The 26,057-nt window shown below is 42.4% G+C and overlaps 1 protein-coding gene across 2 annotated transcripts in view; it reads right to left on the reverse strand.

Moving 5' to 3' along the window:
* The window catches only part of RELN (reelin), a 304,253-nt gene that overhangs the window by 187,078 nt on the left and 91,118 nt on the right, over window positions 1-26,057 (reverse strand). The window lies entirely within an intron of this gene.

The following is a 26,057-nucleotide window of genomic DNA, read 5'->3' on the forward strand; positions in this document are numbered from 1 at the left end:
GATTAAGTTCAAGAACCAAGGTACCGCTGTATTTAAGTAGAGACCGCAGCACAGATAGTCATTTGAACATGCCATCAGTTCACTGATCAAAAAGCTACTTAATGTATGTTCTAGGTAAATAAACATGAATTCTTAAAACGAACATATTCCTAAAAATAAAAGAAACTCACTATTCAGCTAATATCAATATTTAAAACCAGTGTTAGAAACTGAGATATGAAAGCTAGGAGCTAAATGGCACCTTAAACCTAGGTTTTGGGCACAACGGAATGTCTAGGCTCGCTTTTTTTATAACAAGAATAGAAAGCTGAAAATGAATGAACTGTAGCTAAAATATTATGTTCATTTTCTTCAGCCTTCAGAGGGTAGCTGGAAGTGGGGAGGCAGAAAAAGCTCCTCTTTTCCTTCCACTCTGCAGTTTTAATCTGAAATCTTAGGTGCAGTACTGTGCCCAGAGCTCAGAAACTGCTTGCGCTAATGAAATTCCCTGTCGCAAAATGTGCCTAGAACAATGGGAGTTTCGAACGCTGTTTAAAACCTGACACACCATCTCAAGATGGACATCTGTCACTGAATATATAAAAAAAGATGATCAGTGTATGAAAACTGCATGTGAGTGGGGTGAAGGGAAAATATATTCTGCTTGGTTACTGGGCTGCAAATCAGCACAACTATGTTTTTCACATTCAAATTATAATGTGATTTGAATTTTCCATTCTTTGTTCATTCTTTTCATTTAATGAATGTAGCACCTTAGACACTGTTATAAAACTTCCATGCTGGTTGTGCCTGCAACAGAGGGTAAAGAGAAGGGCAGGGCAAAGATGGTAAACGCGCACAGAAACAGGTTGAAAACTGGCTTTGGTCATCTTGATTTCAGTTTACATTAATTTGGCTTCCTCTGGCCAGGGACACACTGATATCACTGGCACAGCCTGACTGCTAATCATGGAAATGCCTAGCCTGTCTGCTGGGTGGCCTGGGAGGAAGAATAATGGCTGGCAACAGATGGTGTAAGCTGATTTTATACCGCTTGCTACCACCAACTTGGGGTAAAGCACGGCATCCCTGTACAAATCAAGGCTGTGACTCAGGATTCCCTGTGGTTGCAGAGAAACAAATTAGTACGCGAGAAGCACAAACCTGGATTTCCTTACTGTTTCTACTGGAGTAGCAAACCTCTCTAAGCCTCTCTACGTGGCCACCAGGACTCTCCCCACACCACCACCCAGACCACACTCCTCACTGATTTGAGCATCCTAGGGTATATTTTTTGCCTGGTTAATTTGATAATACCTTTTGCTTGCCTTGATGCAGAATAGAGAGAAGTGTGGAGAAGCTACTGTACAAAGATAAAATTTACATTTACAGCTCCGCCTACTTTTGTCTCTGGCTCTGCCCCCCACCCCATCATGTGGCCCCTGGAAGGTCTCCCAAGAGGGAAAATGGCCCTTGGGCTGAAAAAGTTTGCCCATTCCTGGTTTCCTGCATGGCAGTCATCTTGAATTGTGCCATAGTATTGGGCTTGGGTACCTGCATAGGTGTACAGTGCACACTGGCCTGAGAAATTAGGGTGTTAATTCATGGAAATGGGCTAAGGAAGCAGCTTGACACTGAGTCAAACTATTGGTCCATCTAGCACAGGGATGGGGAACTTGTGGTCCTCCCGACATCATCTTTGACCATTGGCCATGCTTGCTGGGGCTGAGGGGAGTTGAAGTCCAACAACATCTAGAGGTTCATAGGTTCCTGACCCTTGATTTAGCCCTGTTTTGTTAGCGCTGACTTGCAGCTTGGAGATGCTGGGACCTTTTGCCTGCAAGCCATGTGATCTACCACAGAGCTACAGCCCCTTCCAAAGGAAAGTGGAAAAGAATATTTGTTTCCCCAATGAGCTGAAAGGAGTCTTTGAAGAGGATTATGAATGTAAATCAGCACAACTAGTCTTCTGCTTCTTTGAAATGCAGTAGGTACAAAGTACACCTCCAGATGCCACAATGCTGTCATAATTGAGTGCTTAATCGTCAGAGGTCTAATTCTCCTTTGATTCACGTAGCTAACTCCCAGTGACACAAAATGGAATGTGCATTCATGTGCAAAAAAAGGAAAACAACTTCATTAGTGATCATTCAGCTATCGGAAGACATGGTAAAAACAAACAAAAAAACATTTGGGATTATTTGGTTATAAGATGTTCCAGGAGCAACCATGTGGGAAACAGAGATTTGGCTACATTTCTTCCTATATACATAAAAATATAACGCTGTCATTGTGCAGCCCTCATTGAAGGATTTGTAGTGCTGCAACACAATCGTGGATTTGCATAAAATCAGGGTTGGGTAGGAAAGCAAAGGAGAAGGTCGGTTGCACAACAGCAGGACCCTGAGAGGAGGAAAGTGGTGGTGTAAAACAATGGCAGAAGTATGAGTAAAGTACCTTCACACAATGGAATATTTGAGTGCTCTGCATGTTTTATCTTTAAAAACATGAGGCAGCTGAGGAATGCAAGAAGAGATGCTTGAGTACAGTGGTACCTCGAGTTACAAACGCTTCAGGTTACAGACGCTTCAGGTTATAGACTCCACTAACCCAGAAATATTACCTCGGGTTAAGAACTTTGCTTCAGGATGAGAACAGAAATTGCGCAGTGGCGGCGCAGCGGCAGCGGGAGGCCCCATTAGCTAAAGTGGTACCTCAGGTTAAGAACAGTTTCAGGTTAAGAGCGGACCTCCAGAATGAATTAAGTTCTTAACCCAAGGTACCACTGTACAGTGAGAAGGGAGGGACACTAAAAGGGTGCAATGGCTCTTTTAAACAACAGCAGAAGTTTAAGTAAAACTGGGGTGGAGGATCACTGAGAGGAAATGGCTGTTTTAAACAACAGAGGTTTGAGCAGGGATGCAAAAATACTGAGAGGAGAAAAGTGGCTGTTTAAAACATTGACAGAGGTTTGAGTAAGCAGGGGGTAACTGAGGGGAGGGGGAAGTGGCAGTTTAAAATAAGGTTTGAGTACAGCAAGACGGGAGTTGGGAATGGTTTTGTTGTGTTAGCTTTTTGTTCTTAGCTTTTGTGTTGCACCCATCTCTGCTATTTCTGTGGGATAACCATTCTCTGCTACTATATGTTGGTGGCATTGAAAAAACAGGTATAAAATTAGAATTATTGGCATCCAGGAATTCTTACTTTGTATCTATTTTTTCCCCTTTTCACCAACAATTTCTCTTCGGTAAAACTGTTTAAAAAACAACAACCCCTCAAAGTCTTAATTTTGTTTTTATTGAAACTTTTCAGCATATGATACAATAAAAAACAGATTAATCTAAATAAAAAAAGAAATCAACAAAAAAGATTTTAACCCTCGTCTCACATTAAAGGAAATGGACTCTCCCAACTCTCACCAGGGAAGTTTTCCTTTATTTTCCCAGTCTCCCATCCTGGAAAGTCTTTCCTTCCCTGCTTCTCACACATGGTCTTTCCCCTCCCATCCATCACCTTCCCGTGTGTACCCTCATTAACGCAGAGTAAAAGGACCATTAGGTCCAGTCGCGGACAACTCTGGGGTTGCAGCGCTCATCTTGCTTTATTGGCCGATGTACAGCTTCCGGGTCATGTGGCCAGCAGGACTAAGCCGCTTCTGGCGAACCAGAGCAGCGCACAGAAACGCCATTTACCTTCCCGCTGGAGCGGTACCTATTTATCTACTTGTACTTCATGCTTTCGAACTGCTAGGTTGGCAGGATCAGGAACTGAGCAACGGGAGCTCACCCCATCGCGGGGATTTGAACCGCCGGCCTTCTGATCGGCAAGCCCTAGGCTCTGTGGTTTAACCCACAGCACCACCTGTGTCCCTTTAACCTAGAGTAGATGACCTCAAAAAACAAAGCCAAACACAAGCAAAAGTAAAGTGGATAAAAGAAGAGAAAAAGAAAACACAAGAAATAAAATCACAAGAAATAAAAAGAGAGTGGAGAGATAGAAACTTAAAGAGGACTTCTGATTCTCAATCTATCAATTATATCATTATCATCAGAGTGTTCACTCCAGAATGGTATCCAGCTGTATTCCAAGGTAACATCCAGCTATTCTTCAATCTGCTGGGTGGTCTTTTCCCAGTCTTCAACCCCAAGCATCTCAAGTTCATTCATTTTCCTTTCCATACAAAAAGTCCAAAGTGGCCCTTCAATTGTTATTATCGCTAGATGTTATTCATTCAAAGCCAGTTCCATAACTTCCTATCCCATTTCCTGTTGGCCATGATTTTCCACCATAATTTAGAAAGTTCATTCCCCGCTTCTTCCACCCTTTTTCCAGAAGAATTGCCAGAGGCATGATGACTTTTTCCTCTGGATTCAACTTGTACACAGGATCCTCTCTCTCTCAGCTCTGCCTCTGCCATCTCAAGATGTTTTTAATGTCTCTGTCCGTGGTTTCATTCCACTTCTCCAAGATCACAACTCCATTGTTTGTCTGTTTCACTCCTCCAGAAACTCTCCATTCCATCATCTGCTACCATTCTACTCTCAAGGCAGATTTTGAGCAGTAATTTTCCCCAAAGGTCTTTGGTCTAATCTTTCTCTGATCCACAATTACTTTGACTGAAAATTTTATACCTGAGTTCTGTAAATGTACCCCAATAAGCTATGGGATTTGAGATTTGCGTTCCAAAGCCATTTGCAGATTGAGATAATACTATACAATGTAATAAAAATGCAGTTTTCCACTACAGAAGCAATACAAGAAGAAGATTATGAGCAACTGCTCGGTTTATCCATACTGGCAGAAACATTGCATGGTTGCTGATGTGCACACTATCTAACTTTAAAAGCGCACTGATTTCATTACCAGCACATTATGTTCTTTCATGTCATTATTAGAAGGATTAGTCACAGCATCTGAGCATCAAAAAGAAAACATTAGCCAACTGTATTTGATTATTAGAATTAATACCACTTTCAAAAAAATGCAAATAACAATATTCTAAAAATTACCCTTCACCGAAAGTAGTCTTTGTTACTATTTAAAATACTGTTTTCACTCCTTTGAGTGGAAGAAAAGTGCAACTTTCTTTTCTTTTCTTCTTCAGATGTACACCTTGTGGTGTGATGAAAGCAGCTCAGCAGCTCACTGTGACATTTCCCCCCATCAATATTCACTATCATAGGAATATTGGTGCATAGGAAGCACAAATGAAAATAAAGACATGTGTTGGCATGTGAAAACAGAACATATTACCCTTTCGCTTAAAAAGGCATAGGTTCATTCCAACAAAATTGAAATAGCTTTGTAAGTGTTATGCTCACATAACATTTTGCATGATTACAGCTCACATGCAAGTGCTCTTTGAGAATTCATTCCAAATGTACCTATTAATCTCCAGCTTCAAGATGTGTAAGACATCACCACCACCAACAGCAACACAAAGTTTTGCAGAAGACAGCTATGTCCAGGGCTAAATGACTGATGCTGCATGATATCATCAAGAAACCTTCCTATCCATCCCTCATACTCTATCACTGGTTAAATCTCCCCCCTTTTATTAATATGGGATTGTCTTGGCATCCGTCTTCCTCAAGAGACAATGGAGTGCCAGTGGAGTCAAATCACTGCATTAGCAGCACTGAAGTGACATCCCTGGGGTACAAACCTGGGCAGCCTGTCTGGAGCTCCTGGGCTGCCCAGAGGACAAGACTCATTGATGTGGTCCAAAGGAAAGCAGAGCAAGACATTTGGCACCAGCTTGGCTGCAGAAGTTGCTTGAAGGAGGCATACAAGGGTGTAAGGGGAGGGGTACTACCTCTGATGGATGACAGGTTGTGCTCCTTCTGGGGTACTTTGTCCATCTGTGGTTCCCACCCTGCACTCAGCTCTCACCTGTCACTCCTAGAAGCCGTCAGCAACTTATACCAATGGTTTCAGAGAGACTTTGTTTTACTGGCAGAGTTTTACCGCCTTGGCTGTGAGTCCTGGAAGAACTACTCCTTGTCTTGCAGGCCTTTTCTCACCTGGCTTGGGCGGGGGCAGGGCCATATCTGATTCCAGCTGCAAAAGCTGAGGCTGCTGAACAAACTCCTTGACTCTTTTGCATCTTTATATCTTATTACGATTAACCTGGAAATTGTTTGATTTGGTTGTGTACTTTTGATGTTTTATTGCTTATGACGACTGTTTGTACTTATGTGATTATTATTTTTAATGTTGTAAGCTGCCTTGGGCAAAGTTTGAACTATGGAAAGGTGGTATACAAACAAAATTATGTATGCATAATTGAGTCCTAACTAGAAAAGAAGTTTCCACATCTATAAGGCTCCAGCAACATCCACTGTATAGCTCACAGCTGGCTTTATACTGCCCACTGTTTTTGGTTTATGTATAACTGGGGAGACTTATTATTAGCATTATGTCTTTAGGAGAGGACTCCTGTCATGGTGATGAGTACATACGTTAGGTGGATTCTCTAAACGGAAGAACATATGCTTGACAAATCCCAATAGTCATGAAAAGGACAAGCTATTGTGAATTCCAGACAAAAGACTACATGCCAGGAAATTTCAATGCCAGCTGTTAACAGGAGCACAGCACAAAGAGGTATATATTTCATATTTTATTTAAATTTTATTGAATCAGAAGATAACTTTTAAGCGCGTCTATAAAAAGAAAGGGAACTGAATGGGCTCAAGTGAGGCAGATGATCTCTTTTTCACATCTTTATTTATTTCTTCGGGGCTTCAAAATTTCTCCTGACTCTCTCTAATGCATGTCATTACCTGTGTTGTGTTCTCACCCATGTACATGACACACTCTTTCTATGCCTATAAAGGAGATTTATTGATTGGTGGTATTGCTTACAATTCAACATCAAAAAAACGAAGATCATGGCCACTGGTCCCATCACCTCATGGCAAATAGAAGGGGAAGAAATGGAGGCAGTGAGAGATTTTACTTTTTTGGGCTCCGTGATCACTGCAGATGGTGACAGCAGTCACAAAATTAAAAGACGCCTGCTCCTTGGGAGAAAGGTGATGGCAAACCTAGACAGCATCTTAAAAAGCAGAGACATCACCTTGCCAACAAAGGTCTGTATAGTTAAAGCCATGGTTTTCCCAGTAGTGATGTATGGAAGTGAGAGCTGGACCATCAAGAAGGCTGATTGCCGAAGAATTGATGCTTTTGAATTATGGTGCTGGAGGAGACTCTTGAGAGTCCCATGGACTGCAAGAAGATCCAACCTATCCATTCTGAAGGAAATCAGCCCTGAGTGCTCACTGGAAGGACAGATCCTGAAGCTGAGGCTCCAATACTTTGGCCACCTCATGAGAATAGAAGACTCCCTGGAAAGGACCCTAATGTTGGGAAAGATGGAGGGCACAAGGAGAAGGGGATGACAGAGGATGAGATGGTTGGACAGTGTTCTCGAAGCTACCAGCATGAGTTTGACCAAACTGCGGGAGGCAGTGGAAGACAGGAGTGCCTGGCGTGCTCTGGTCCATGGGGTCACAAAGAGTCAGACACGACTAAATGACTAAGCAACAACAACAACAACATGGCTTACAATGTGATCATGTATGCATTTCAATTGGGTTTACTCCCAGCTACTTAAACAGGATTGCAGTGTTGATAGCTGTATTTTCCTGCAGCAGAAAGGAAGTTGTTCATCTATTACACATGTTATGCAGACTCACTTGGCAATTCATTAAGAGATTGTGTGCTTAAGGGACATAAGAAGAATCTTACAGGAACAGAGCAAAGGCCCATCTAGTCCAGGATCCTGCTCTCACAGGGGCTGACCAGATGCCTGTGGGAAGTCCATAAACAGGCCTGACTACAACTGCACTCTTCCCAATTGTGATTCCCGGCAACTGATATACAGAGGTGTGCTGCCTTCAATACTGCAGGTAGAAAATAGCCATTGTGCCTAGTATCCATTGACAGCCTTATATTCTATGAATTTATAATCCTCTTTTAAAGCAGTCCAAATTGCCAGCCATTGAATGAATTGTCCTTTAACCTTCCTGCTGCTATCCTAGAGATATCTTTTCTCTAGATAAAATATATGGAGGAGAAGCAGCAGCACATGCTATCTATCTGGAATAACCAGAGACCTCTAAATTCGTAATTTTTTTTTGGAGGGGTGTGTGGAATTGGTTGGGAAAGATTTGCTTTTCCATTCTGCCTGCAAAGAGTCCCATGGAACTCAAAGTTTTGCAAACTGTTAGATGAAGTAAAGTTGCTGCAACAAAAGATATCAAATTACGTATTTGATATCTGACACTGCATTCTACTGCTTTGGGTAGCATTTGAAGTCATCCCTGTAGCTGCAGATAAAACTGCAGTTTGAGCTAAAGCAATTAGCAGGTGAAATGTCCGTGCTGTGAAATGGTTCACTTGCAAATCAAGCTGCTGTTCAAGGCAAACAGGAAAACTAGACTGGGGCATTGTTGTTGTTTTCTAACCAGCTGACAATAATGCTTAAATAATTTGTGTTATGAAACAGAAGACGCCTTTACCCCGGTATGGCTCCTCTTTATCACATACATAGCCCAACAAGACAATGACAAAAATCCACCAACAGCATAGAAATCAATATGGCTAACCTGGTCCAAAACACCCACGCACCCCACTCACACATGAAAACAAAGACTACCACAGCCAACCACAAATGAACAGGCACACCCTAGGCCAACCCCAACCTCTCTCACCGATAAAGGAACACAAGTGAACAGCAGAGAACCTGCACAAGCGACGCTGACCCGACCCCACCCCCACTCACCTCCCCCCCTCCACCTCTTTCCCCCTTTTCTTCCTAATGTCTCAACAAATGAAACTGATCTGTAAAAATATGTTACTTGGGGGAAAAGAGAGAAAGAGATTGCACGTACTTTTGTAAACCAAGAAAATCTTTAATAAAAATACATAAAAAATAATTTGTGTTATGGTGGGCTAGAGGTTCTTAAGAATTCCTGGGTAAAATACATTAAATACATGCAAAGTAGTATTAAATTATGATGTTCGTAGCTAAATATTTACTCACCTCACCTCACCCCAGCCTGTATTTTAAGTTGGGAAATATGGCTGATAATGGTTTCTGCTTTCACCTGGGCTGCAGAAGATATTTGCTTAGCATTAAAGCTCTGGCGTGAAACTATTTTTATAAGAACATCAGAAGGGCCTTTTTAGATCAGACAGTCACCAAGGGCCCATCTACTTCCGTATGCTGTATATACCAGTGGGCAGCCAGGTGCCTCTGAATGCATGAAGGTAACAGCCCTCCCTAACATCTGGTATTCAAGGGGAGAAGTGTTCAAAGTCAGCAAGTGCCGCTTAGCTATCACTCCAAAAAACCTTTGTTAGACCTATTTTCCTTCCTTTCCCAACCCACTGCTTTCCCATGGTCTACCCTTTTTAGACAGCGTGGTCATCAAGAGAGAGGAAAAACTCCAGGTGTCCCTAAATAAGGATTTGTTCCAAATGCATTGGGCTTGGAATAAATTTCATTTCAAACACTTTGTCCCCCCTTTTCCATTCTTGCAGTTAGTCTACTTTGTAAGCCTACAGAAAGCATTAGTACAATTTCACTTACTTTCTTTGCAGCACCTAGCATTTGGTGTGCTTTATAAAAACTGTTAGGGACGCGGGTGGTGCTGTGGGTTAAACCACAGAGCCTAGGGCTTGCCGATCAGAAGGTCGGCGGTTCGAATCCCCATGACGGGGTGAGCTCCCGTTGCTCAGTCCCTGCTCCTGCCAACCTAGCAGTTCGAAAGCATATCAAAGTGCAAGTAGATAAATAGGTACCACTCCGGCGGGAAGGTAAACAGTGTTTCCGTGCGCTGCTCTGGTTCGCCAGAAGCGGCTTAGTCATGCTGGCCACATGACCCGGAAGCTGTACGCCGGCTCCCTCAGCCAATAAAGCGAGATGAACGCCACAACCCCAGAGTCGGTCACGACTGGGCCTAATGGTCAGGGGTCCCTTTACCCTTTACCTATAAAAACTGTTATCCAGCCTATCTAAGATAGTGGGCAGTGTCACATCTGGTGGCAGTGAATTTCATGTTAACCCTGAACACCATGAAATATCACCTCCTCTGGTTCAGCCTGAAGATGCATCTGATTCATTTCACTGAATGAGCCTGAGTTCTAATAGTATGAAAAGAGACATCTCTTCATACCCACTCTATCCTTGCCTTTTCTTTTTGGCCTAAAGGCAGGATGTAACATAAGGTAACATTCCCAGGGCTGCATCTAGACTAAGTTGGTTACTCCTAGTTCCTGCTAAAACCAATGGGACTTAACTTAGTTGTGGTTGACTTTTCATCCTGATTTCAGTGTGACTAACTTACAGCACATTCCTAACTGACTCAGCTATACAGCTGCAAATAAAACATTTTAATTGTGCTGTAAAGTGCAATATACAAATGTGACACTAGATGGTGACAGTGAGCATTGCCAAATTCAATGTATTTTTCAAAAGGCTTTTGCATTTTCACACCGTTTTTTCCACCTATGTCTACTCAGAAGTAAGTTATATTGAATTCAGTGGCGCTTATACCCAGGTGAGTCAGGAATGCAGCCTTTGTCAGAATCCAGCCCTCAAATTTTATTAACTGAATAAATGTGCATGGAAGCGTTTAGTACAGCCTTGTATTTAATCACTAGCTTCGTAACCATAGGTGACAAGGAACTGCATGCAGGTGAGATGCATTTAGGTACTGCAAAGGAGAGACAGAGATGCTATGCCTTCTTCTGTGCCTAGCATAGAAACCAATTTTTCCATCCCTTTCCTGCCAGTCTATTTTTTTTTTGTATCTTTCTTATAATTAACAATAATAAATTACATTTTTATCCTGTCCTTTCTCCAAACAGCTTAGGGGGGCCTTCATGTTTTTCTCTTCCCAACCATGTCCTAACCACATAATAATGTGTTGTGAGTTAGGAAGCATGAATAATACTGACTGGCTCAAGGTCAGCATAAGCTTTATGGCTGAGCAGAGGTTTTAATCTGAATCTTCCCAGCCTTCTCTTAGGCCCGCTCTATATCTGCCACATTATTAACAGCAGCAACAATAGGCCACACAAGCTGCTAATCAATTAATTTTTTTATTCAGCCAAGCCATTATTCCAAATGTACAGGTTCTTCCCTGCAATATCTACTGTATAAGAGAGATGGAGAAACAAGAAAGGTAAAAGAACAAAGGAGAGGCCTTTAATGGTTTTAACACATATACATTTCTAAAGGAAGAATGTTTACAAAAACAAAATACTTGCATTTGGGGGAAAGTCAAGGCTCTGAAGCCTATGCACAGGGTCTTATAGACAGTAAAGTATAGGCTCTCTGGCATTAGGCATCCAGAGGCACTGCAGAGAGACCTCTCATCCCTTTGCCAGGTCATTTGGACCTGGACCAAAGTAGCATGTTGGTTACTGAACTGAAAGCAGTACATAATCAGGGCATGGGTTTAATTTACAGCCTGGAATTGCTTGAGCGGTGTTGGCTAATCTTTGTCGCTCCTCCCTGATCCATGGGAGAGGAAGTGTAGCAGCAGAAAAAGCATTTGTTGCAGCACAAAGTATTTTGCTTGATCTTTGACTAGTGATGTGGCAGTCTCTGAGGGTTTGTTGCAACGAATATGACTTGCAGCAGCCCCAAGGCTGTTCTAAACTCTGCCAATGGCTCTTTTGTCTCCTAGGTGTGCCAGGACAGGTGGCTCAAAAATCATATTGCTTCCTCCATTCCCTTAGCTGTACCGAATAGGGCATGAAAGGTGATTGAATTATTCTCCCCCCAAGGTTCTTCATTTCAGCAAAATTACTGACAATAATTGGCACTTGCAAAGGATTAAGGAGGAACAACTAAAGATGGCTACAGGAGGTTTTGCAAACAGTTATATCTGCCTTATTTATGTGTACAACAAAGCAAACGACAGATTCTCACCTAAAATATCATGGATATGAGTTCCCAAGGCCAGTATGTTGAAGAGATATACAAACATTGCTTCAGTCTTGAAGAACAAAGAGCTATTACATAGTAAATCCAACCCAACCATCTGGAGTGGGATCTAAAGATTAATACCATAGCTAAGGATGCATGTTTGTCAGAGCTGTAATGGATTTTCCAACTTATACAAAATTCTCCATGACTTTTCGCAGCTGAGAGCATGGAAAGCTGCCCAGGTATGTGTGGGAGCTAAAACAGTAAGAATGCTTATAATGTCATTAATGTTATTTTCCTGGGTTAGGAGGCCTCAGTGATTCTATGATATTTCCTGTGTATTGGAATGAAATACAGATATAGCTGGCAAAATACCTGGCTGGTGCTCTAGAAGGAGCTCTGGAAGGAAGACAGCTCTGATTAGAAAGTAAGCAGTCTTCCTCCACCAATATTCCCACATGCTTTTTGGATTTTTTTAAAAAATAAATATGATAAAATGATAATATGACAATGACAACTGTTGCTTGCTAGTTAAGGCAATGAAGGTGAATAGGTTTTACATTTTACCTATCTTTTGTGGGACTTTAAAATGTATGATTTTTTCCTATGGCTCTTAATAAATTTACCCTGAAAAACCAATTACACTACTTTCGTCTGAAGCAGCAGAGACAAATACACAATAGGATTACCCATGTGGGAATTTGACTAGCGTACGTAGCCTTAGTCATTGCTTGGCCAAAATACTGAATGAAGTTTTGTGGATGAAACTAAAGTAAGTTTTTAGTGCTAACAATTTCAAGAGAGTTCTGAAAATCATGGGAATCATAACACTATTGGGGGGGGGACTATGTGAGTACTAAATACATGGATTTCATTTCTTTGCTCCTTCTGGATTTTGGACTTAAGTCATATATCAAATCTTCTTAAAATGGGAAACTCAGGATTTCTAAGAAACTAAATACATCAAAGATTCAGGATTTAAGAACAGCACTCAATAAGGTTTCAAATAAAATATCCAAGATTAGTGGTTATATTATTTTAAAACTGATTTTAAAAAACAAACAAACATAGGTACTGTACATACAGACAGGTTCCATTTGCTATTCTCCACCTTGGCCCCCAAATTAGGCTTTGGAACAATGCTATAATTTTTAATCATTATTGATCTCCGTGAGATGGCCTCCTTTTTAGCAAGGGCAACGAGAATGAAATTGGATAATTTGGCATGAAGTCTAACATTGAAAGTAGCACACTCCTATTAATTTCAGTGTCAGCTTTAGCTGACCAGGTCAGTCACAGCTAATAGGAATTAGACTGGTGCCTTGGGGGAAAATATGTCTTGACCTGGTAATCAAGTCAAACTGCAATTGGTGCTCCAGGGAGGCATTGGCTTGTTGCTTTTGAACATGCCAAAGGATTTTGAGTCTCTTCAACCCTAAAGATTTCTGAAGAAAGCTTTTTTGTTCAGAGCCAAATATCACAGGTCAGCGGTTTTCAATTTGTGATCATGGGAATGCTGGAGCTCTCTGGAAACTTAGCAGGAGTTCCATGGTGGGGTCAGCAATAGCAGATAAGGTCCCCGAAAGTCAGCTGCCTGGCTACTATAGTTTTATTTACTTACTTTCTTTACAATCCACTTTTCATTGTTCACGCCACCCCAATTTCCCCCTGCAATGTTCTGATGCAGGGAAAAGTTGTGTGTATTCTAGGGCACATTCTCATACACAAAAGTCAAAATCACAGCAAGGCCCAACAGGCTTGGTCAGTGTTCTGTATCATTAAATTCACATTGCAGCCAGTCCTTTCCGCTCTTCACCTTGAAAGGCACACCGTGGGATTACAGCATAATACATAGAAGGGGTACATTTATTTTGCTCAAAAATCCGCTTCTAGAAACATCAGCTCATCAAGTGCAGGTGTGAAAATCTGAAAATGTTGAGCAATGAAATTCCCAAGCAACCTGAAATACTTGCAAGAGTAATCATTCATGCGCTGTATTAATAAAATAAACTTGTTCTGGAACGCTACTGCTACTTCATAGGGTGCACAACTCAAATTGCATTTCTACTGCCCTTTTCAATACATAACACTTGCCTCTCTGTATGTGCCATCATGAGCATTTTGAAATGCTTGCCGTTGCCTTTGATTCTGAAGAAAAGCAAGTGCCCTGTTTTCCCACTTTCTCTCTGCATTATCAAGAAAGGTTTACTGCAGTGGCACCTGCCAAATCAGTCAATTCATATAAATAATAGAACAAGCCTCTGTTGTTTCTCTACTGACACAGCAGCAACAATTGGGTCCTTTCCAGCAGAGAAATCATGTTCTTACATTCCATACTCTACCTTGTGTTGCTTATATTTGGGTTACCTATGGAATATTGATTACATATATAACTACTATTTAAAACCTTGATTTTGTTGTTGAATGGCTTTCATAAAAGGAGATAGTGAATGATGTCATGTGTAATGGTATGCATGCATGGTTACTTGGAAGTAAGTCCCACTGTGTTTAAATGAGTTTACTCCCTAGTCAGTGAGTTTAGGATTGCAGCCCAACTCTAACTTGTATCCCTGTTCTAAGAATGATAGGAAGTTTACACCTAACCCAAACATTGAGAATGACAACTTGGCCAATAAAGAATATATGTTTGCCTTGCTGATAGTAATGAACTACAGTTGTACCTTGGTCCTGGAACGTCTTGCGACTTGAATGTTTTGGCTCCCAAATGCCGCAAACCTGGAAGTGAGTATTCCAGTAGGTGAATGTTTTTTGGAAGTTGAGCGTCCGATTGAGTACAGGAAGCTCCTGCAGCCAATTGGAAGCCACGCCTTGGTTTTTGAATGTTTTCGGAAGTCAAATGGACTTCTGAAACAGATTCAATTCAAAGTACGACTGTATATCTACATATATTTTGCATACTGAACAGTTTACTGGCATAGTGATCACAGAATGTGATCTGTGAGGTAGACTGTCGCTGGTTAAAGTTGTATCTCTTCACCTAGTGACCTTAGGCAATCAGGTATGCTGCTGGCCACAGCTAGCCCAACTGCAATATGAGGACAATAGAATTGACCTACCTTTTATAAGCGTTGTAAGGATTATTGAGATGGTGTATGTCAGGCATGGCCAAACTTGGCCTTCCAGCTGTTTTGGGACTACAGTTCCCATCATCCCTGACCACTGGTCCTGTTAGCTAGGGATAATGGGAGTTGGTCCCAAAACAGCTGGAGGGCCAAGTTTAGCCATGCCTGGTATATGTGAACTAATTTAAACTCTAAAGAGCTACTTAGATTGCTATGTATTTAGTAAGCTGGAATGTGGCATTTTCAAGAAATCTTGGAGCCTCTTGGTATTTTTGGAAGCCCTGTAATATGTCCCAAAAGCAAAACCGGGGTGGGGGGGAGGCACTGAATGCAAGAATAAACCAAAGAGACAAGGTGCCCATAATGTTGGTATTGTCCAACAAGTTTTAGAAACAATGAATTCCTTCAAGGACTATCCTTATTATTGGCACTTTGATAAGTTTTTTCTTTTTTCCTCTTGGAACACAAGACAGCCCCCCCCCCGTAGAAGCCCCCCTTCCCAGTTGTGGAATTCCCTCCCAAAGGAGATGAAGCTCCATTTCTGATGGCCTTTAGGCTGGTAGTGAAAACATTCTTATTCTGCATGGCTTTAAAATGTTTTTAAATATATTATTTAAGATTGTAACATTGCTTCATTTGATGTTACGGTTTTAGTTTTGACTTGTTACTTGGTGGTAGTTTTTGTAGTTGTTTTTCGACTTTGATTTACCTAAAATAAATAATTTTCTTCTTTATGTTACACTTCTGATATTTGGATTCACGAGCCATAAACTCGCTGCTTACCCTTGGAAAAACATTGCTTTTTGCTCTTTCCCCTCCCATCTCTAAAATGGTATCACTGCACACTCATGGGGTTGCTGTGAGCACAAAGTAGGTAAGCACCCTCATTCAGTGACCCTTATCAGGTGCAAGGGCTGTGATGTGCACTATCTGGTAAAATCAGTGGCACAAAGCAAAATAGTGATCTACCAAATCACAAACAGCAAACTTAATGTTGGGTGAGGGAGCAGAAATGTGTCCAAGATATTAAGTATGATTAAAGGAGGAGTCCTAAAGAATTAGGTTTCATGATGTCTGGCTTATGCCCTACCATTGGTCACCAATGCTGAATGATGTTTCTAAAAGCAAACTTACATAATAAACATTCCATCACAATCCAGACAAACATAAACTCTTTTATGAGCAATTGGATTTAAGCTGCCTGGTCACCGGCAAGATTGCAGCCATGTAATGAGCAAACCCAGTGCTTCTCACTATAAACTGAAAAGCTGCCCAGCAGAAAGGAAAATTGCATCACAGCTTGTCCACAAAACAGCCGTAGGCATTCTTAAAATATAACTCTACAAAAGATTTGTGCTTCTCTTTGCTCTTGCGTTCATGCTACATGGTGAATGAGTTCTGTCAAATTCTTAAAATCTGAAAAAGGAAACTGATAGAACCAGTTTCTGACAGGTGCGTTGGAAGGAGTTTTCCCCCCAAACTAAATGGTTGAGTTGGAAAAGGGAAGGGCTACCTTTAATCACAGGATAGTTAGGTATCACTTTTACTAGTTTCAATGTATCAGACAGAATTTTATGCAAGAAGACTGGCAACTTAGTGCTCATGAGCACAGGAAATACTCCTGTTTCAAATGCTCCTTTGCTAATCACTATAGGCAACCTCTTCTGATCTTCAAGAGCAGCTCCAACCCATAGAACAGAATAAGAATACCTTTCATCTATTGTATTTAAATGTTTTGTACAGCCAACTGCCTATGACAAAAAACACATTGTGTACGCACAAATCTCTCTTTGAGAGCCTGGTGAGTACTCAATACACTAGGGGGTGACAAAGAAACAGAACCCAGAATATGGCTTTGCAGATGAAAAGCAGGGCTCTAGATACAGGAACAGGACTGGGCCTTAATGGCATGGATCTCTGGGGCAGATTGTTATGAAGTAGCTCTGTGCTCGCCCTGAGACAATGTGTTTGACTTGGCTTTGCTCTGAGCAATGACTACGTCGTTGTAGTTAAAAGAGGAAGGGTCTTTGTTGTAGCTGGAGCTGACCCTGGTACTTGCCAGCCAACCATAAACTGGTTGCATATCCATAATTAAATATCCAAGAGAGCAGCGCCATATCTAATGCAACACACATCTATACTTCAGCCATTAGTCATCCGTTGTGAATGAATGGCTTCCTAGAACTTGCTTGCATTGAAGTGCGTGTAAGAGAGCCCCAGCAACAGGAAGGGTGAAGTTGAGAAGCAGGAGGGAGAACTGCTTTTCTACTCCCAATTGTCCTCCCCACAAATTACTCCCTGTGTTTGGAACCCAACTTGGGCAGGGCGAGCAGCTTATGGGGAGGATGACTTGGAAAGAAGAAATGATAGGGAACTGATTACATGTCACACCACGTAACAGCTAAGGTTGCCATATTTCAAAAAGTGAAAGATCTGAACCCAAAAGTGTTGTTGAGCTTTTTTTAGTTTTGCCCAAAGTCGTTGAAGAAAATCGCCAAAAGCGACACTGTAGACATTGCATGGCCACATTTGGACACTGTAGGTCCACATGTCCCCAGACAGTATTCTAATTCTGGAAATTCTGGACATATGGCAACCCTAACAGCTAGCAGAGGCGAAGAAACCTACTTCTCTATTGGACATTATGTGACATTTGCATGCATTTTCCCTTTTACTTTATAACCTCAGATTTATTACCATCTTGCATTTCATTTGAAGCTTTAGCCCTGACACAAATAAATATTAATATTTGGTTTAGAGGGAGTGGTAGTGCATTTCTAGCTGTTCCAGGTGGAAACAGTGTTCCTAAGCTCAATGCTCAGAAATAGTTCCCAAAAAATGTGCTCAGGGAGGAGGGAGGCGATCATTTTGTTTTCTATTAGGCCAGACTCTGTTACATCCAAAGAAATTAGAGGCTTCAGTGTTCAAGGATTTCACTCAATTCACATTTTTATATGAGTTAACCTGATTTGGGAGCATAATGCTTATCATCGTGCAGTTAGCATTTTTCACACTTTTCCAATTTTGGGAGCATGGTTCTTGGCACCAAAAACATATTAAAATGCATATAAAGTGCATACTTTTGATTTTAAAAAATATATTTTAGGCTAAAAGTCATAATAAATGCATTTTTAAAAAATAAATTTGAAAAGAATGAAAACTTCCATGTTTTTAAAATTTTGATGCAGAAAGTGGATTGAATAGACATATGAATGAATGGAAATATGTAAAACTGGCACATACTGGAAATAGACTGACTAATCCATCCCTCCCTAATTGAAAAAAATATCCAGCGAGATGGTTTCAGGTCTGCCTTAAAACAAATGAGATGGCTTCCTAGACACCTCAAGTGCTGAACAAAATAATAAAAGATGGAGAGAAATGCTTAGTTGCTTACAGTACTGATAGTAAGAAGTCACATGAAGAGGAAAAAATGGATTTCAAATCCTTTTTACTGAAAATGGAGGAAATGGAAGTAATGACTGTTAAAACCAGGATACATCTCTTTTTCAGCTTCCATTCAAGATGTCTCCCAAGAGATGACCTGCCACAAGAAAATAGCCCTTCTCCCTCTCTTGGCTTTTGTAGATGTCAGCTACAGCCCTGGGAGTAGGTATTCAGGATGAGAGAGGCCTGGGTTTTCATTGTTCAAACCAGTGTAAGTCTCTCTCTCTCCAGTGAAGAACTGAGTTCACTTAATGCCTGAAATTATCGAGATTGCTCTTCATTTTCCTTGGGTAGTTCTTGTATCGCATTAGCACAACAGAAACACATCAAATTACAGAGGAAAAATGTGGCTTTCAAACAACAGGAAGCATTCTCCTGCAGATGCAGATGGCGCTGACTGCTGATTCTCATTTTAAAGAGTCACATGCATTAAAGCTCACACACAGAATACTCTGAGCTAACATTTCCCCCCAGCACATACTCAGAAAAACAACAGCACTCTACTCTTGCTCAGGTAAAAAGAAGCATTTAAATCACTACTCAAAACACGTCAAACAACACTATTTTTATGTCATAGTAAGGGGCTGTTTGTACAAATGAGCAGAACACTCTTAGGGCGGGATTACAGCATCCGAAATATGGGGTACTGCAAAAAATAAATAAATTGGCAGCCCATATGGAGTTCCACCCCACCTCCTCCATAATGTGCAGTTAATGCCCTGAAATAGTTAATATGGGTGTTTCCTATACCACGATATAGATGGGGGGCAGGGAGGAATTCAACATAGGGCTAACATTTCTGGTGACAGCCCTGAGTTTTCGATAGCATATAGTTGCACCTTAGGAAACAGTGGCAAAAAATATCTTACAGATTCCCTCATTTAAACGTTTCTTAATCTGCTGACACGAGAAATTCCTACGCTTCATGAATGCAAATCAGCCTCTCACTGATTATTATTTATTACATTTGTATTGCACTGTTCCCTCCAAACAGCTCAAGGCGCCATGCGTGGTCCTTTACCCCACCATTTTATCCTCACAACGACCCTGTGAGGTAGGTTAGGCTGAGATGCTGTGACTGGTCCAAGGTCACCCCGTGAGTTTCACGACTGGTATGTTAAGAGATGTACCCGATCGCCTGCCAGCTTTGGTTTTTAGCTCCCCCCCCCACCCTACTGTGAATAATTATTTTTGTAGCCATTTCTGCTTTCCTTATTGTCTTTCTCCCCCTTTTAATATGTATATATATTTCGTAAGATTTATGAACGCGTGCAAAATGCAACCTATTCCGTCTTTGCCAAGACCAGCATCTGGGGACAGAGGCTACGGGAATGAAGCACAGATCCTGGAGCACTGATGTAATGCGCTCCTAGTGACAGACACACGCAACGTCAGGAAGCAGCCCACTGCATTCTGTACAAATGACAGCCTCTAGATAGTTTTCAAGGGCATCCCGATACAAATCATATTACATTTGTCAAGTCTCAAGGTTACATGAGCGCTAGTGACATCTGCAGGGGCAGGATTCTCCCCCCCCCCCCGACTCCTGCTTGTTTTGGCCCCGGAAGCAAAAAGACGAGCATAAAGTCTGCTGCCTCTTCCCAGCAGCCAAGAGAGCACAGTCATTGTCATCTCCCACGGCCTGGGACAAGTGGCAAGGATGTGATAAGACAAATGGTTCTCCATCTCCCTAGAAGGCGGTTGGTGAAGGGAGGTCAGCCCCTGCAGCAGTCTGTTCTTACAGCCCAGCTACTGTGTCACTCTTCAAACCATGAGGGGATCTTTGCTGCTTGGCAGCAAGGCAGGGCATGCATCTGGCATGGCAAATGTATTTATTTATAACATTTATATCCTGCCTTTCAGGAGCATAGCAAGCTGCCTTATACAAGCTCAGGATAAATGTCTGTTTAGCTGTCATGGACTGGTTGGACACAGAGGAGTGTTGGGAGGAACTTTCCAAGGGAAGAAGGGAGTGATGTTGAGACAACCATGAGTGGTCAGAAGGAGAAGACTGGGAAGAAGAGGTGTTGGAGGCTGAAGTGGTAGCATTAGTAGCAGGATTTAATGAAGGAAATGTGTCTGAATCTCTCCCATAGTGAACTACTTCAGTGTTTTTAACTGCAGCAGCATAATGTCTTTCTTCTGTGCACAGAGGGAAACATTGCATCTCCCAGGGTTCCTGAAGTGTGCAGAATCTTTTTTTACTCAAACCCTGTTTGTTGTAATGGCAGACATTGTGCTGGTAATATGCAGTCCCTGGGCTCCATCTGATCTTTGAAATTCAGTTGTGCTGCTAGTTATGGGAAGTATACTGCATGTTTTACATGTTGCCTGATGCATATTAAATGTACACATATTGCATCTTAGATTTACGGCAGCCAAGAATAATACTGGTTGAATGAAAATCAAATGGCATTTCTTTGAAATACAGAACAATATTATCCCAATGTTGTTGTTGTTGTTGTTGTTGTTTTTGGAATGTGCATAAACAGATGCAGATCCTGTGTAGAGGATATACTGTAAAACCTATCTGTGACAGTTCTTAATGCAACACTCGCCTAACTTGACGATTGTTGCAACTTATGTATTAAACATCATTCCTGATTTATGTTCAGTTACTTTCATATCAGAAACTCTAGTTGCAGATCAGTTTCATGATACAAATCACACTCCTAACACAGAAAATGCAAAGTACAGAAGAATTAATATCACAGTCTTTAAACTATTCCTCTACAGTAATTGGACAGTAAACAAGTCATTAATTCCTTCTGAACTATCCAAACTGCTTAAACAAAGTATGTGCTGGGTTGCAGGTAGTTGTCATTTTGAGGGTTGCTGTGAAAATACATGTCATGTGGGCTGATACAAGTCACTCACCAGAACCACAATTACCCCACCATTCTGCCTCTCACAAAGAGAAAATGTGGCATAAATTCTATAACGTTTTCCATAAAAAGCTTAGAAATATCCTACTCTGGAACAGATAGTCGCTGCTCAGCAGCAAATTATTGCAGGCTATCCATACACTGGGGACGCGGGTGGCGCTGTGGGTTAAACCACAGAGCCTAGGACTTGCCGATCAGAAGGTCGGCGGCTCGAATCCCCGCGACGGGGTGACCTCCTGTTGCTGTCCCTGCTCCTGCCAACCTAGCAGTTCAAAAGCATGTTAAAGTGCAAGTAGATAAATAGGTACCGCTCCGGCGGGAAGGTAAACGGCGTTTCCGTGCGCTGCTCTGGTTCGCCAGAAGCGGCTTAATCATGCTGGCCACATGACCTGGAAGCTGTACTCCAGCTCCCTTGGCCAATAAAGCGAGATGAGCGCCACAACCCCAGAGTTGTTCGCGACTGGACCTAATGGTCAGGGGTCCCTTTACCTATCCATACACTTCTGTGGTGCTCAAAGTAAAGAAAGGGGGGTGGAGATCAAGGCAAGTGAATATTGGTAGCCATGTGATGCCTTCCCTTATACAAATAATTTCTCTCAAGGGGCCAAACCTCCAATTTACAGAGAGTGTCATGAACCAGATCCTAAGCAGCAACCTGTCAAGGGGCTGACAGGATGACCAGGTCATTCACAGGTCAGAGGGCGAGATGAGAGGCTAACGTGCCATTAGTTTCTTTATTAATGAAAGAAAAAAATTACAAGGAGGCTCATAAGACAAACTCCACTAATGAAGAAGTTGTTTGAACTGGAATGCAGCCCCTCGTTCGCTCTCCAGCCCTCTGAGTCAGGGCTCATCCCATGTAATCTTCTGCTATGGCAAACAAAATGAGCCTCTCTCTGTGCCTGTCTGGCCTGTTTCTCAGCAACAGGTAGCATCCTTTGCATTCTGGGAGTCAGTGGGGCCAAAGAGCCGTCAGCAGAGAGGCTGTCCTGTTGGCAGTGGCGTAGCGTGGGGGGTGCAGGGGGGGCCGGTCGCACCGGTCGCAACATCTGGGGGTTAGGATTAGGGGGCGCAAATCCAGGGGTTAGGGGGCGCAAATTACTTGCCTTGCCCCGGGTGCTGACAACCCACGCTACGCCACTGCCTGTTGGTGCTACAGGAAAGATGCAGGGTCTAGCTCCACTCTGTCAGAGCCTGCATCCAAACTGGAAACCTCATCACCCTGCCCTGTGCTGGGCCACTTGCCTACTTATGCCTCTCCATCATCCCTCATGCTTCCTGCATCTAGTACCTCCCCTCTTGTCCCCTCCTTTGAGGTGTAGATGGTATCCCACCACCAGGATCCAGGATCTAAGTCATCTTCTTCTGTGCCCTTCATGGGGAGCTCTTGCACAGGCAGCTCCCACCCCTCTTCCTCATCCAGCCAGTCCCTAACACAGCCAGGACACTGGCAGAGAGAGAGGAATCAGCTATACCAGGAAGACCATAGGGGCAAGCTACTAAAGCACTGAATCCAAACCATGACACTGAGCTGGAGCCAGCCAGGAGGCCTTTGAATGAGAGGCCCCTGGAGACAGTACTCACTGAAACAAATTCCTCTGAGGAAAGTCCCCTCTTACACAGGGGCCTAATGCTTACAGGAGCCTGCTCACCAGTGCAGGCCACAGCTGAAGAAGGAGCTGACTGACAGGTGATGCAGTGCCATGTTCTAGGCCAGAGGACCACTACTTTAAGGTACTCTACTCTGCGTTAAGGAGGTGGGACCAGAAAAGGAAAAAAGATTTCAGTTGAACTCCAGAGTCTTGACCTTCTTGAAGTGCCTTGCCTGCTTGAAGATATCTAGGGCTATAGTCACTGATCTCATTTGTCCAATGATTGACAGCTATGGAGCAATTCATCAACATACAGATCTAGCAAACTTTCTGAAAGAAGAAAAGCGACTGTTATCTAAACTTAAAAAAAAATTCCTTGTAGAACCCATAGCACGGTGGTGCAGAAAATGCTTTACATTAATAAAATCCCGAGTTCAATCACCAATTAAAGGATCTTAGATGCTGGCATTGGTTTAAGGCCTCCGTATAAGGCATTGGAGTGTTCCTGCCAGCCAAAATATGTGATACTTGAGTACGTGGATCAATGGCCAAACTTAGGACGAGGCAACTTCATATATTTATCCTTATGCTTTTATCCAGCCAATATGACTTGGACCTCAACCTGTACTAAAATAGGTTAAAATATTAATGCAGAGTGAGGCAGATTTTCCAGTTGATGCAAATCAGCTATAGTTTATACAGCTGGTCAATAGGAAGCTATAGTTAGGCTACCCAATTCTCAAAATCTGCCATTGATGCAAAACAATGAATTGCTTTAAAAAACAACAAGAAGAAATTGTAGCTGTTGCATTATACACAGGCATTTGAAATACAGTATGGTTCAACTATTCCTGTACTTTGCTTGTAAAACTCATCATTCTGAAATACAAAACCATAAAAACAGCCTTCAGTTTATATTGTTTTTCCGTATACCTGTTACATTTTTAGGGAATAAAAGCAAGACATTCACTGAAGAGTGCTATTGTTAGCATTATTGTTTTGACAATGTGGCTGGTACAACTTGTCCATATGGTCTCTTATTGTCAATACACAACGTCAAACTTTCAACTTTCAGCTGCTGAAGATTCTTTCTTGCACACTGCCCAATTGTAGCTAAAGCTGCTTTCAGCCTTTGGCAAGAGTTCTCTTAGTAAGAGTTAATTTGCAGGAATGCAGAAACATAAAAGGCATTATGATATTGCCATTTGCTTTGCTAATTAAGTTAAGAGCTTGTTAGGCTATCATTGCAAACTCCTCCAACCTCTCACCTTCTCCAGTGTGCAAAAGCAGATTGGAAGCTTTCGTTTCTCTTTTCACCTGTTGTTGTTGTTTGAACACAGATAACTTGTGGTTTGTTTCAACTATGATTTAGCACAGGAGTGGGGAAACTGTGGCCCTCCAGATTATGTTAGACTCCACTTTCTAGCAGCCCCAGCCAGCACAGTCAATGGTCATGGTTCATGGGGAGCCATTTTGCCACTGTAGGCAAAACACCCCACCAATGCTCTGTGCTGCCAACGCACCCCCCTCCCAGATCCACGCCCCCTCCCTGCTACCACACTGTCACTGGCCCCACCACTGCAACTGCACCGTTGGCCGCAGCTGCACCTGTGCTGCCTCAACAACACTGTGGCAGCAGCAGGGGCTTAGCATTAGCAGTGAGGGCAAAGGGGCTGTGGCGGCAGTCGCGTGAGCATGGGCAAAGTCATGGCGAGGTTGGCAGCAGTGCAACAGCGGGGGCAGGAGGAGGTGAGGTCTGCCACTGGAGGTGAAGCTCTGCCCTTGTCAAGGAAGATGGAAGCTGTCATCAAGCAATAACTGGAGATTTAAAGGTTCCCCACACCTGTTTTAGGGAAACAAGCAAACTTCAAACTGTATTTTCCTGTGCTAGCTTGTTTCTCTAAACCAGTGGTTCTCAAACTTTTTACTCTGGACTACACTTTCAGAATATAAATTTGCTTGGCCCACGCCATTTTTTAAAAAAATTGATATGAAATACATTGGGGAAAACAACAAGTTATTGTCCTCAGTATCACACTTGATGCTCTTGCTCTCATTTTGAAAAGATATCTATCCATAATCTGCAGGGTTTTTTTTAAAAAAAGACACTATACTGTATAATAATAATAATAATAATAATAATAATAATAATAATTTATTATTTATACCCCGCCCATCTGGCCGGGTTTCCCAGCCACTCTGGGCAGCTTCCAACAAAATATTAAAATACAATAGTCTATTAAACATTAAAAGCTTCCCTAAACAGGGCTGCCTTCAGATGTCTTCTAAAAGTCTGGTAATTGTTTTTCTCCTTGACATCTGGTGGGAGGGCATTCCACAGGGCGGGTGCCACTACCGAGAAGGCCCTCTCCCTGGTTCCCTGTAACTTGGCTTCTCGCAGTGAGGGAATTGCCAGAAGGCCCTCGGCACTGGACCTCAGTGTTTGGGCAGAACGATGGGGGTGGAGACGCTCCTTCAGGTATACTGGGCCAAGGCCATTTAGGGCTTTAAAGGTCAGCACCAACACTTTGAATTGTGCTCGGAAACGTACTGGGAGCCAATTTCAAGACCGGTGTTATATGGTCTCGGCGGCTGCCCCCAGTCACCAGTCTAGCTGCCGCATTCTGGATTAGCTGTAGTTTCCGGGTCACCTTCAAAGGTAGCCCCACATAGAGCGCATTGCTGTAGTCCAAGCGAGAGATAACTAGAGCAAGCACCACTCTGGCGAGACTACAATACTACACCGAAATGTTTACATGTTTCTTTGATTGTCCTTGAATCTCCCCGCCACACTTGCCATTCTCTCCTGCCACTACCACTGCCCTAAACCATAATTAAGACTAAGCACAGTTCCAGGCTCACAATAAGAGGCAAATAGAAGCGAATGCTTCTGATGTATGGAACTGCCTTAAAAGCCAAATGCCATAGTCTCTGGGAAGGATAGTCTAGAGCCGTGGTTCCCAACATGTGGCACACGCCCCGCAGGGGGGCAATTTTATTTTTAAGGGGGGCAATTCTAGAATGAGTCATTAACAGTGAATGGCCTTTTAGGCTTCCTCCACGTGAATAGGAGTTCACTTTTTGAATAATAAGAATTATATGTCACGGGGGGGAGGGACATCAGGAT

Source organism: Podarcis muralis, chromosome 10, assembly GCF_964188315.1.
Source record: "Podarcis muralis chromosome 10, rPodMur119.hap1.1, whole genome shotgun sequence".
Taxonomy (NCBI): Eukaryota; Metazoa; Chordata; class Lepidosauria; order Squamata; family Lacertidae; genus Podarcis; species Podarcis muralis.